General features: G+C 37.9%; 1 protein-coding gene across 1 annotated transcript in view; it reads right to left on the reverse strand.

Annotated features, from left to right (window-relative positions):
- rnf145a (ring finger protein 145a) overlaps nt 1-9,081 on the reverse strand; it is a 30,797-nt gene extending 21,716 nt beyond the window's left edge. The window contains exon 1 of the mRNA XM_061962931.2: nt 8,887-9,081. The gene's annotated coding sequence lies outside the window, so the exon portion shown is untranslated. The remainder of the gene's footprint in view (nt 1-8,886) is intronic.
- Between the last annotated feature and the right edge of the window lie 4,054 nt (nt 9,082-13,135).

Here is a 13,135-nt window from a genome sequence, read left to right on the forward strand (position 1 = left end):
ACAATAGAACAATTAGAGCTAACATGTGGTGTTACACACTGTTTTGTAAAAGCACGCCTCGCTGCTCTGATGTTGTGAACAACAGGTTCAGTGTTCATAAGAAAAGTCGAACATCATTTAATAGTTACATTTATATTTGTAGGTTTGGCCATTGCAGTATTAACAGTCAGGTAAAAAAAGACAGTATTTATTTTATTTGATAAAAAACAGAGAATTTTTTTCAACTGCTGTAAATAAAAACAGTATTTTTTTTAAATATATAGTAAGGGTGTAATGGTACGTGTATTTGTATTGAACCGTTTCGGTACGGGGGTTTCGGTTCGGTACGAGTTTCCGCATGGACATATTAAGTAGCGTAACGCACTTTGTGTAAACAATGCACACCGAGGCACAACACACGGCATGCTAGCAGCTAACGGGCTACGATAGACTGACCATACGTCCTCTTTTCACCGGACATGTCCTGTTTTGCGGAGCTGGAGTTTCTTAAATGCCTCAAATGTCCGGCATTTTGAGTTTGGGTTGCGTGTATTTTCAATGTACGTTCAGGGTTAAGAAGGGGTTAAAAACAAAACAAATGGTGGAGGTGTGCGCCAGCAGCATTGGTGAGGGAGGGGCAGAGACAGAGAGAGAGAGTTATGATAAACGCGCATGCGTCGCCAGGCTCTGCTTTTTATCCATAGATTTATCAGATTTAATTTTTTATTATCTATAGCAGGGGTGTCAAAAGTGTGCCCATTTGCGGCCCACAGCTAATGTTTTAAAGGCCCACGGCACATTCTAAAAATACTATTAAAGGCCTACTGAAACCCACTACTACCGACCACGCAGTCTGATAGTTTATATATCAATGATGAAATCTTAACATTGCAACACATGCCAATACGGCCGGGTTAGCTTACTAAAGTGCAATTTTAAATTTTGCGCGATATATCCTGCTGAAAACGTCTCGGTATGATGACGTCAGCGCGTGACGTCGCAGATTGTGGAGGACATTTTGAGACAGCATGATGGCCAGCTATTAAGTCGTCTGTTTCATCGCAAAATTCCACAGTATCCTGGACATCTGTGTTGGTGAATCTTTTGCAATTTGTTCAATGAACAATGGAGACAGCAAAGAAGAAAGCTGTAGGTGGGAAGCGGTGTATTGCGGCCGACTTTAGCAACACAAACACGGCCGGAGTTTCATTGTTTACATTCCCGAAAGATGACAGTCAATCTTTACCATTGGCTTGTGGAGAACTGGGACAACAGAGACTCTTACCAGGAGGACTTTGAGTTGGATACGCAGACATGGTACCGTGAGTACGCTTCCAAACATTTGATCGCTTGCCCGTACATGTGTGCCGCTATGTGCATGTCACGTAAATAATTCAATGTATACACCCTGATGATTATCTTGTGTGATGACTGTATTATGATGATAGTATATATCTGTATCATTAATCAACTTAAACAAGTTGAAAAACTTATTCGGGTGTTACCATTTAGGGGTCAATTGTACGGAATATGTACTTCACTGTGCAACCTACTAATAAAAGTCTCAAAAAGTCTCACGTACGTAACTTTGGGGAAATATATGTGCTGTATGAACTTTGGAGAGGTGAACGGTACTTTGGGCTGTGGGATTGAGTGTGTTGTGCAGGTGTTTGAGTTGTATTGGCGGGTTATATGGACGGGAGAGGGGAAGTGTTTGTTATGCGGGATTACTTTGTGGCATATTAAATATAAGCCTGGTTGTGTTGTGGCTAATAGAGTATATATATGTCTTGTGTTTATTTACTGTTTTAGTCATTCCCAGCTGAATATCAGGTCCCACCCGCCTCTCACAGCATCTTCCCTATCTGAATCGCTCCCACTGCCCTCTAGTCCTTCACTCTCACTTTCCTCATCCACGAATCGTTCATCCTCGCTCAAATTAATGGGGAAATTGTTGCTTTCTCGGTCCGAATCGCTCTCGCTGCTGGTGGCCATGATTGTAAACAATGTGCAGATGTGAGGAGCTCCACAACCTGTGACGTCACGCTACTCGTCTGCTACTTCCGGTACAGGCAAGGCTTTTTTTATCAGCGACCAAAAGTTGCGAACTTTATCGTCGATGTTCTCTACTAAATCCTTTCAGCAAAAATATGGCAATATCGCGAAATGATCAATTATGACACATAGAATGGACCTGCTAAAATCGAATTTCAGTAGGCCTTTAAAATAAACAAAAACATAACAAAAGTGAAATAAAAAAGCTTAAAGGTTAAATGTAATTTAGAAAAAGTTGCAATGTTGACTAATAAAACAAAGCTGTTTTTTTCTTTCTTTCAAACTGTCATTGCTCAAAACATAATATTGAATCAAAATCAATGTTATTATGAATTATTGACCAATCCAAGGTTCCGATTACTTCAAATCAAATATTCCACTAAGAAAAATATTTTTGGTGGAAGATTTTGCAAATTTGGTAAATAAATAACCCCAAAATTTATATTTTGTTGTTTTCTTACTGTACCGAAAATGACCCGAACCGTGACCTCTAAACCGAGGTACATACCGAACCGAAATTTTTGTGTACCGTTACACCCTTAATATTTACCGTATTTTCTGACTATAAGTCGCTCTGGCCGAAAATGCATAATGAAGAAGGAAAAAAACATATATAAGTCGCATTTTTGGGGGAAATTTATTTGATAATACCCAACACCAAGAATAAACATATGAAAGGCAATTTGAAATAAATAAAGAACAGGCTGAATAAATGTACGTTATATGAGGCATAAATAACCAACTGGTATGTTAACGTAACATATTATGGTAAGAGTCATTCAAATAACTATAACATATAGAACATGCTATACGTTTACCAAACAATCTGTCACTCCTAATCGCTAAATCCCATGAAATCTTATACGTCTAGTCTCTTACGTGAATGAGCTAAATAATATTATTTGATATTTTACGGTAATGTGTTAATAATTCCACACATAAGTCGCTCCTGAGTATAAGTCTCACCCCCGGCCAAACTATGAACAAAACTGCGACTTATAGTCCGAAAAATGCGGTAGATAAAACAAGTATTTATGTCCAGTAAAGAAAGACTGTCATTATTTATTTTTTTAATATGTAAAACAAGTCTTTATGGTAAGTGCAGTTGTTGATGTTAAATAAAGTGATTATTAGCAAAACCGCTTGTCAACGGGGTAATGTCGGTAGCTTCATTACTGAATGTAACTAATAAAGTAACTTGTAATCTTACTTAGTTACTTTTAAAATCAACTAATCAGTAAAGTGAAGTGAAGTACATTTATATAGCGCTTTTTCTCAAGTGACTCAAAGCGCTTTACATAATGAAACCCAATATCTAAGTTACATTTAAACCAGTGTGGGTGGCACTGGGAGCACGTGGGTAAAGTGTCTTGCCCAAGGACACACCAGCAATGACTAGGATGGCGGAAGCGGGGATCGAACCTGCAACCCTCAAGTTGCTGGCACGGCCGCTCTACCAACCGAGCTATACCGTCCCAGTAACTACCGTAATTTCCGGACTATAAGCCGCTACTTTTTTCCCTCGTTCTGGTCCCTGCGGCTTATACAACGGCATACTTGCCAACTTTTGAAATCATAAAAACCTAGTAGCCAGGGTCCAGGGGCCACAGGCCCCGGTAAGTCCAGGACAAAGTCCTGGTGGGGGGTTCAGGCTTCGCCCCCCGACGCAAAATGATTATTAGCATTCAGACAGGTTAAAATGTTGCTAAAACCATCACTTTTCTATCAGTCACAGTGACTTTTCAAAACAAAAATATTACAGCAAAAATCATATGGGTTGATTGACATGTTTATTCTGTAAGCTAACTTCAATAGTTTGAAATTATTTTGACAGTTAATGCCAGTTATCCTGTCAACCTTTCACAAGACTTCAATTTGTTAATTGAAAGTATAAACACTTTTTACAGTAAACAAATGGTAAAACAGTACTAAACAATTCCATTAAAAAAAAAATTGGTGTCATTATTAACTTTCTGTCCAAGCTTGTATAATCTACTGCCTTGTTCAATTGTAAAAAATATTCTGTGCCTAAAATTCACATTTCTATCACAATTATCATACTGTAAACATGGTAAGCTAACTTCATTAAAATTAATAGTCCTGTCAATAGCATGGAATTACAATTCAAATGTAGTTTTTTTGTAAGCCTTTCAAAAGAATTCAAAATATGAAAAATTAATGAAAATTAATTTCAGCCATCAGACACTTGAAAAGTGGCACATCACATCTCTCATGTAATCATTTTAACTTTTCAACAGAAATAGCACTGCAAAAATATTAAGGACATACTTCTGTATTTTGGTAGTTATGCTGTCAACATTTAACAAGATTTCTTCAACTTGGACTTGAAAGCATAAATAGTATAAACACTTTTAACAGTATAACAGTACTAAACAATTCCAATAGATAACATTGGTGTCATTACCTTTTTGTGGCTAAAATCCGAAAAACGTTGAAAGTTTTCCACTTGTATCGCTAGCAACGGCATTAGACTTGTGTTTTTTTTGTCCCAACGTGGTCTTTTACATCGCTAATTCCTCCGTGTCCGATCGAAAAATCTTGTCTGCACAAGGTGCAATTCGCGTCGTTTTCACCCTTTTTGGAACGGATAATTATTCCCGGATAGGCGTTTGAATATTCTTTACGGAATGACTGCAGTTTTCTTTTCGGTTTAAGACTCGTTTGCGATGTTTCTCCGGCTGATTCCATGATCGTTCGCTCGTTTGGAAACAATGGCAACAGGTGCCTTGTGCTTGGCAGCGGTGCTATAAATAGCCTCGCGCATTTAAAAAAAAAATTTTTTTTTAATTAATGAAAAACCGTATTTTTTATCACTGCAACCGTAACCCGGAATAGGTTGATGAAAACTGTACTAATTACGGGAAAACCGGAGTAGTTGGCAGGTATGTACCGGTAGTAGGCTGGTTATGTTGATAACGTAAACGGCCGCGGGACTGCACTTTACAGGCGAGCACTTTGTATTACTTTGCACCGTTGTATTATTTGTACTCTGCACGAATGCTGTTCGCCATGTCAAAGATGTGAAAGTTTGATTGAATGATTGAAAGATTTATTGTTAATAAATGGGACGCTTTGCGTTACCAAACAGTCATCTCTGTCCCGACAATCCCCTCCGTGGTAGCAGGAACCCCTATATACTACGGTAATTACACATCAAAACGCCTGCGGCTTATAGTCGGGTGTGGCTTATATATGGAGCAATCTGTATTTTCCCCTAAATTTACCTGACTAAGCCAATGGAAATTGCCACATATTTTAATAATTACTTCACAAACAAGGTGGAAAATCTGAGAGTGAATATGACGCCTTCTGATGGCTCCTCCTCATGCACATTAATTGAAAATCATATAATGAAGGGTAAAAACTGCAGGTTCGATTTTGTACCAGTTAGTAGTTCTGATATTGAGAAATTGTTGTTATCACTGCCATCTGATAAACCTGCTGGGACGGACATGCTAGATGGCAAATTGTTAAGTATTGCGGCATGCCATGTATCAACTCCGATTTGTCATATATTTAATAAATCATTAAGATATGGAGTCTGTCCTGAGGTTTGGAAGGAGGCTAAGGTCATCCCTCTACCCAAGGACAAAAATAAAGATTTTACTGGTAAAAACAGTAGACCAATAAGCATACTTCCTGTTCTTAGTAAATTGATGGAAAAAGTTGTTTTCAAACAAATTCAAGATTACTTTACCTACAACAAACTGATGTCGGGTTCCCAGCATGCTTATAGGCAAGGTCACTCAACATCTACTGCTCTAGCTCAGCTGACTGATGACTGGCTGTCACAAATGGATGTCAAGAAGATGGTTGGTACTGTCCTGATTGACTTTAGTGCGGCATTCGATGTCATAGATCACAACATAATGATCTCCAAACTGAGAAAATATGGTTTTAATAGTATGTCACTTTCTTGGATGTTGAGCTATCTATCAGGAAGATCACAGAGAGTGTGTTTTAATGGTAGCCCATCCGAACGCAATTACAATTACTGCGGCGTGCCTCAAGGAAGCTGCTTAGGTCCTTTACTTTTTATTATTTTTACTAATGATCTTCCCTGTGTTACAACAAACACCAATATGGTTATGTATGCAGATGACACAACTCTATACAGTACTGCCTCTACCTTAAATGACCTAGAAAACAACTTAAATCAGGACCTGGAGGGAGTGTCCCGCTGGGTAAATGATAGTAAACTTGTTGTGAATATTGACAAAACAAAAAGCATTCTTTTTGGATCCAGGCATATGCTTGTTGATGACCCACAGCTTCATATTTTAATGTCAGACATACGTATTGAGCAGGTCAAAAAAGCAAAATTGCTTGGTGTGCTATTAGACAGTCAACTGTCATGGTCCGATCATATTGATGGTATTTCAATGAAAATGGGAAGAGGTTTAGCCATGGTCAGGAAGTGCTCCACCTTCTTGACATCCTCAACAATGGCTCAAGTCATACAGTCCTTGGTTTTCTGTCATCTTCATTACTGTCCTATAATATGGTCCGCTACGACTAAGTCTGACCTGAACAAACTGCAACTTGTTCAGAACAGAGCAGCTAGACTGGTACTTAAATGTTCTTTGCACACTAATATTTCATTTATGCATTCACGCCTGTCCTGGTTGTCTGTTGAACAAAAGATGTATTGTAGTCTCCTTATGTTCTTTAGAACTATCATTTTAGATCAATCACCAGATTACTTTTACAAACAGTTTTTAAAATCAACTAACACACATATTCATGACACTAGGAATGCCAGCAATGGCTATTTGGCACTTCCTGCTCCCAGGACCAATCTCCTCAAACATACAGTCATGTATAGATGTACATCATTCTGGAATGGGTTGCCATCTCACATTAATCTCTCACAAAGTAAATTGTCATTCAAGACAGCTTTGAAGATACACCTATTGCAGCTGCCCACATGACGTGAATTTTTAATACTGGTTTTAACTAGCTTTTTATCTTATGTTGTATTTTTCCATTGTATAATGTCTGTTATTGCATGTACCGTATTTTCCGCACTATAAGGCGCACCTAAAAACCACAAATTTTCTCAAAAGCTGACAGTGCGCCTTATAACCCGGTGCGCTTTATATATGGATTAATATTAAGATTCATTTTCATAAAGTTTCGGTCTCGCAACTTCGGTAAACAGCCGCCATCTTTTTTCCCGGTAGAACAGGAAGTGCTTCTTCTTCTACGCAAGCAACCGCCAAGGTAAGCACCCGCCCCCATAGAACAGGAAGCGCTTCTTCTTCTACTGTAAGCAACCACCCGCCCCCGGAAGAAGAAGAAAAAACGCGCGGATATCACCGTACGTTTCATTTCCTGTTTACATCTGTAAAGACCACAAAATGGCTCCTACTAAGCGACAAGGATCCAGTTCATGAAAAGACGCAATCTCTCCATCCGCACACGGATTACTATTTCACAGCAACTGATATTCCTGTGAACCGCACTGTGGAACGGGAGCACGTACGGTGAATATTCGCACCACAGGGAATGAGAAGTCATCCTTCACTGTGGTTCTAGCTTGCCATGCTAACGTCCACCCATGGTGATATTCAAAAGGAAGACCTTGCCAAAAGAGACCTTTCCAGCCGGCGTCATCATAAAAGCTAACTCGAAGGGATGGATGAAGAAAAGATGAGCGAGTGGTTAAGGTAAGTTTAAGTTTACGCGAAGAGGCCGGGTGGCTTTTTTCACGCAGCTCTGTCCATGTTGATATACGTATGTTTGTGATTGCACATTTGCGTACATTTTGGGAGTGAACAGAGTTGTTAGAACGCTGGTTTTTAATATATTATTAAAGTTTGACTGACCTATCTGACTGTTTTTTTGACATTCCTTTAGCGCAGTTAGATGCGGCTTACAACACGGGGCGGCTTATAGGTGGACAAAGTTTTGAAATATGCCGTTCATTGAAGGCGCGGCTTATAACCCAGGGCGCCTTATGATGCGGAAAATACGGTATTCTTTGTATTTTAATTTTGTATGCTCCTATATGGACCCCAGGAAGACTAGCAGTCGCCTTGGCGTCAGCTAATGGGGATCCATTCAATAAACAATCAATAAACAATAGTCAGGTGCGCCTTATAGTCCGGAAATTACGGTAAGTTACTTTCTAAAGGAGTAATCAGTAGTCATTAATCAGATTAGTTTTTCAAGGTAACTCTGGCAACCCTGATGCACACATCCCAAATCTAACCAGCCTTACGATGGCAGCGTTCTGTTACGTAATCGTCCAGTCCCTCCTTATATAACGTTATCGTCCACGGCTGTGTTTTTGTCACTTTAATCCAGCCAAAGCAGGGAAATTCACGGAGGAAGTAACTCAGTCAGAGGCGACACGTTACTGTCATTCATGACCAGTGATGCCGACATGAACTCTAGTAACCCCTCGCTCTGCCTCGACAGCGTCAACGCGACGCGATGTTGACATTATTTCAAATACAGCCAATACAAATAAGACCTGATCTCTTCCGTACCCTCCTCCGTTTTGTTGCCGTAACGGAGGGCGTGAAATAGGATGAGCTGCGATCAGGCACGGCGCCAGATGCACTTAGGCTAACAGCTAGCTTAGCCTAGCCACAAGCTAAGCTGCCTGTCAATATCACGTCAACAACAACAAAGGCGCCACGGGCGTTTAATTCAAAACACCTCGTACACAAAAAGCAAGCACATGAAAGGGAGATATATAAGACATTAATGCATTAATTTGAGGTTATACGTAGAGCTTTGGCGCCACTCGCGCTCCCATTTAAGCTAACCGTAGCTGCTAGCTAGCGCTAGCATCAACAAAACGGCGGAAAAAGTCAAACTCACACGCAGAGTAGGACGTTTAGAGAATGCGCCACGGACTCGGTGTGCTTTCCGGCATGGCCATCGATCATCTTTAACGGGGCATGGCAAAAAAAAAAAAGAAAAAAAAAAGCTTAAGGGTCCCGGGGATGGAGCCGCCTCTCGCTGACAGGATGCGGCCGACCCGCGCGTCTCAACACATAGCCATTTTTGCTAGCTGCGGAGAGGCCGCACGACGCATGCGCAGCAGCGATGTTGCGACTGACTGAACGTGACGATGAATGGCCGCTGGTCAGTTTTAATTTCCGTTTCGAAAATGGAAATGGAAAAAACAAGAAACGACTGGTTTATTTGAATTTAATAAAAAAAATAAAAATAAAAAAATATTTTTTTAAACAAAGTCATTTTTGACAGTAAAATGGCATAACAACGTCTAAAAATGGTTGTGATTTCCACTTCATGAGTCATATAACAAAACTTTAAATCCACAGTAAAACAGAAAGTGGAAAAAAAAACGCCTACCGGATGTTTTGTCATTTTCTGACACAGAAAATATCTATTTTCAAAGTAAAAGTGGGAATAATTACTACGCAGCGGAGAGGCCGCACGACGCATGCGCAGTTATGTTGCGATTGACTGAACGTGATGATGAATGGCCGCTGGTCAGTTTCCATTTCCGTTTCGAAAATGGAAATGGAAAACATGAAACGACTGGTTTATTTGAATTTAATTAAAAAAAAATATATATATACATATATATATATATATATATATTTTTTTTTTTTTTAAACAAAGTAATTGTTGACAGTAAAATGGCATAACAACGTCTAAAAATGGTTGTGATTTTCACTTAATATGTCATATAACAAAACTTTAAATCCACAGTAAAACAGAAAGTGAAAAAAAAAAAAAAAAATTAGGCCTACCGGATGTTTTGCCATTTTCTGACACAGAAAATATCTATTTTCAAAGTAAAAGTGGGAATAATTACTACGCAGCGGAGAGGCCGCACGACGCATGCGCAGCGATGTTGCGACTGACTGAACGTGATGATGAATGGCCGCTGGTCAGTTTCCATTTCCGTTTCGAAAATGGAAATGGAAAACATGAAACGAATGGTTTATTTGAATTTAATAAAAAAATATATATATTATTATTATTTTATTTTTTTATATATATAATTTTTGACAGTAAAATGGCATAACAATGTCTAAAAATGGTTGTGATTTTCACTTCATATGTCATATTACAAAACTTTAAATCCACAGTAAACAGAAACTGGGAAAAAAAAAAAGGCCAACCGGATGTTTTGTCATTTTCTGACACCGAAAATATCTATTTTCAAAGTAAAAGCGGGAAAAATTACTACGCAGCGATATTGTGACACTAGTGTATGTAAAGTCAGTTCATTTCCGTTTCAAAAATGGAAATGTAAAAACAAAAAACGACTGGTTTATGTGACTTTGATTTAAAAAAAATAAATGTTAAAACAAAGTCATTTTTGACAGTAAAAAGGAATAACAACGTCTAAAAATGTTGTGATTTTCACTTCATATGTCACATAACAAAACTTTAAATCCACAGTAAACAGAAACTGGGAAAAGAAAAGAAAAAAAAAAAAAAAAAGGCCAACCGGATGTTTTGTCATTTTCTGACACCGAAAATATCTATTTTCAAAGTAAAAGCGGGAATAATTACTACGTAGCGATATTGCGACTGACTGAATATAATGATGAATAGTCACTGGTCAATAGTGTATGTGAAGTCAGTTCATTTCCGTTTCAAAAATGGAAATGTAAAAACAAAAACCGACTGGTTTATGTGACTTTGATTTTTTTTAAAAACATTAAAACAAAGTCATTTTTGACAGTAAAAAGGAATAACAACGTCTAAAAATTGGGAAAAGAAAAGAAAAAAGAAAAAAAAAAGGCCAACCGGACGTTTTGTCATTTTCTGACACCGGAAATGTCTATTTTCAAAGTAAAAGCGGGAAAAATTACTACGCAGCGATATTGTGACACTAGTGTATGTAAAGTCAGTAAGAGGGGAGGAGTATATTTACAGCTAGAATTCACCAAATCAAGTATTTCATATATATATATATATATATATATATATATATATATATATATATATATATATATATATATATATATATATATATATATATATATATATATACATATATATATATATATATATATATATATATATATATATATATATATATATATATATATATATATATATAAGAAATACTTGACTTTCAGTGAATTCTAGCTATATATATATTTATTTTATTATATATATATATATATATATATATATAATATATAATTTATATATATATATAAATAAAAGAAAAACTTGAATTTCAGTGTTCATTTATTTACACATATACACACACATAACTCATCTACTCATTGTTGAGTTAAGGGTTGAATTGTCCATCCTTGTTCTATTCTCTGTCACTATTTTTCTAACCATGCTGAACACCCTTTCGCAGGTACCCAGAAAGGTTTCGAGTACCACCAAAAAAACGGAATCTCTGAAGACAGTATAAAAATCTGTGTTAAAGGTGTACAAATACTGTTTGTATAATAAGCATGTTATTTTTTTTTTACAAATGATGGTTAAGAGTTCAGTACTAAAAAAAAAAAAAAAAAAAGAATGTAGCTTAAGTACAGTTTTTTAATTGAGCTGCTGCATTTTTTGGTTGGGTTGTTTATTTATTTCGAGTAACTTCTATACATTTCTAAAAGGGGAATAATGTAATAGAGTGATCTATGTTTGTCTGTTGCCATCTCCTGGTGAATGTTGGCTATAGCGTACTGGGGTTACTTTTTGGTTGGCCAACGATTTACGTGGTGTTGCGCACCTGACGTCACCAGAGGTGTGGACTCGAGTCACATGACTTGGACTCGAGTCAGACTCGAGTCATGAATTTGATGACTTTAGACTCGACTTGATAAAATGTAAAAAGACTTGCAACTCGACTTAGACTTTAACATCAATGACTTGTGACTTCACTTGGACTTGAGCCTTTTGAATTGACATGACTTGACATGACTTGCTACTTTCCCCAAAACCCAAAGATGAAAAAGTTATTCGGGAGCGCTCCGTATTTTTCATTGTGTACTTGTCTATCAGCGTTGCGTGTGTCAGCTGGTGTGCTCTCAGTACAACAGCCAATCAAATTAGATCTACTTTGTTTTCATCACACAGCATTCATCCAATCAAATTGCAGGACAACCAACGAAGAAGACATGTCCAAACCACACGCCAGTGAACAAAAAATTATACCTAAAATAACTTCGTTTGGGTATAAAAATTACGAGGTGGTCAACACAAAACGGTTTGCAGTATGCAACACATGCGGTTCGAAAATGACTGATGGAGAGGCAACAACTTCCAACTTCGTCCGGCATTTGAAGTTGCACAAAGAACGGTAAGTTTTGAATGTAAGATAACGTTTATTGGCTAAGTAACGTGACTTTTATTTGCTGTGTAGTTAAATCAGTGAGGCTGTAAACTCACTGCTAACGTTATAACGTTATTGCAAACACGGGAATCTGTTGCAGTTCACTACCTTATTCATACTTTTTGTTCAGTGATTTTTTTTAAGCAGGGTTACGTTAGTCAATATATCACACGTAACGTTAGACGGCGGTCAGCAGCACCGCGTATTTTAGCCACCTAAAAAAAGACAAAAGTAGTAAAATAAAGGTCAGTTAAAATGTATACTATATTATGAATATGTGTACCGTTTTAGCTAGCTTTCTGACATACTGTTGGTTGTTTACCTCAGTGGTCCCCAACCACCGGGCCGGGGCCCGGTACTGGTCCATGGATCGATTGATATCGGGCCGCACAAGAAATAATTTATTTTTTTCTTCTTTTTTTAATTAAATCAACATAAAAAACACAAGATACACTTACAAGTAGTGCACCAACACAAAACAACTCTCTCCCCCCTTTTGTTCTGGGCATTGAACATGAAGACTCTTCCTTCACTGTTCCGAGTGGCCATGAGAGTCTTGGCAGTGCCTGCCTCCAGTGCTCCAGTGGAGCGAGTTTTCAGCCATGGTGGCATCATACTACGCCCCCATCGTGCACAAACGACTGACAGACTCTTGGCTAATTTGGTCTTTTGCAAATGCAATGCAGCATAGGGCCCTGACATATAAAAAGTACAACTTTTTTGTTATGTTCACGTATATGTCATGTTTTTTCAATGTTAACACTTTTGTACAAATAAGTACATTTGCACTTT

Source organism: Nerophis lumbriciformis, linkage group LG09, assembly GCF_033978685.3.
Source record: "Nerophis lumbriciformis linkage group LG09, RoL_Nlum_v2.1, whole genome shotgun sequence".
Lineage (NCBI taxonomy): Eukaryota > Metazoa > Chordata > Actinopteri > Syngnathiformes > Syngnathidae > Nerophis > Nerophis lumbriciformis.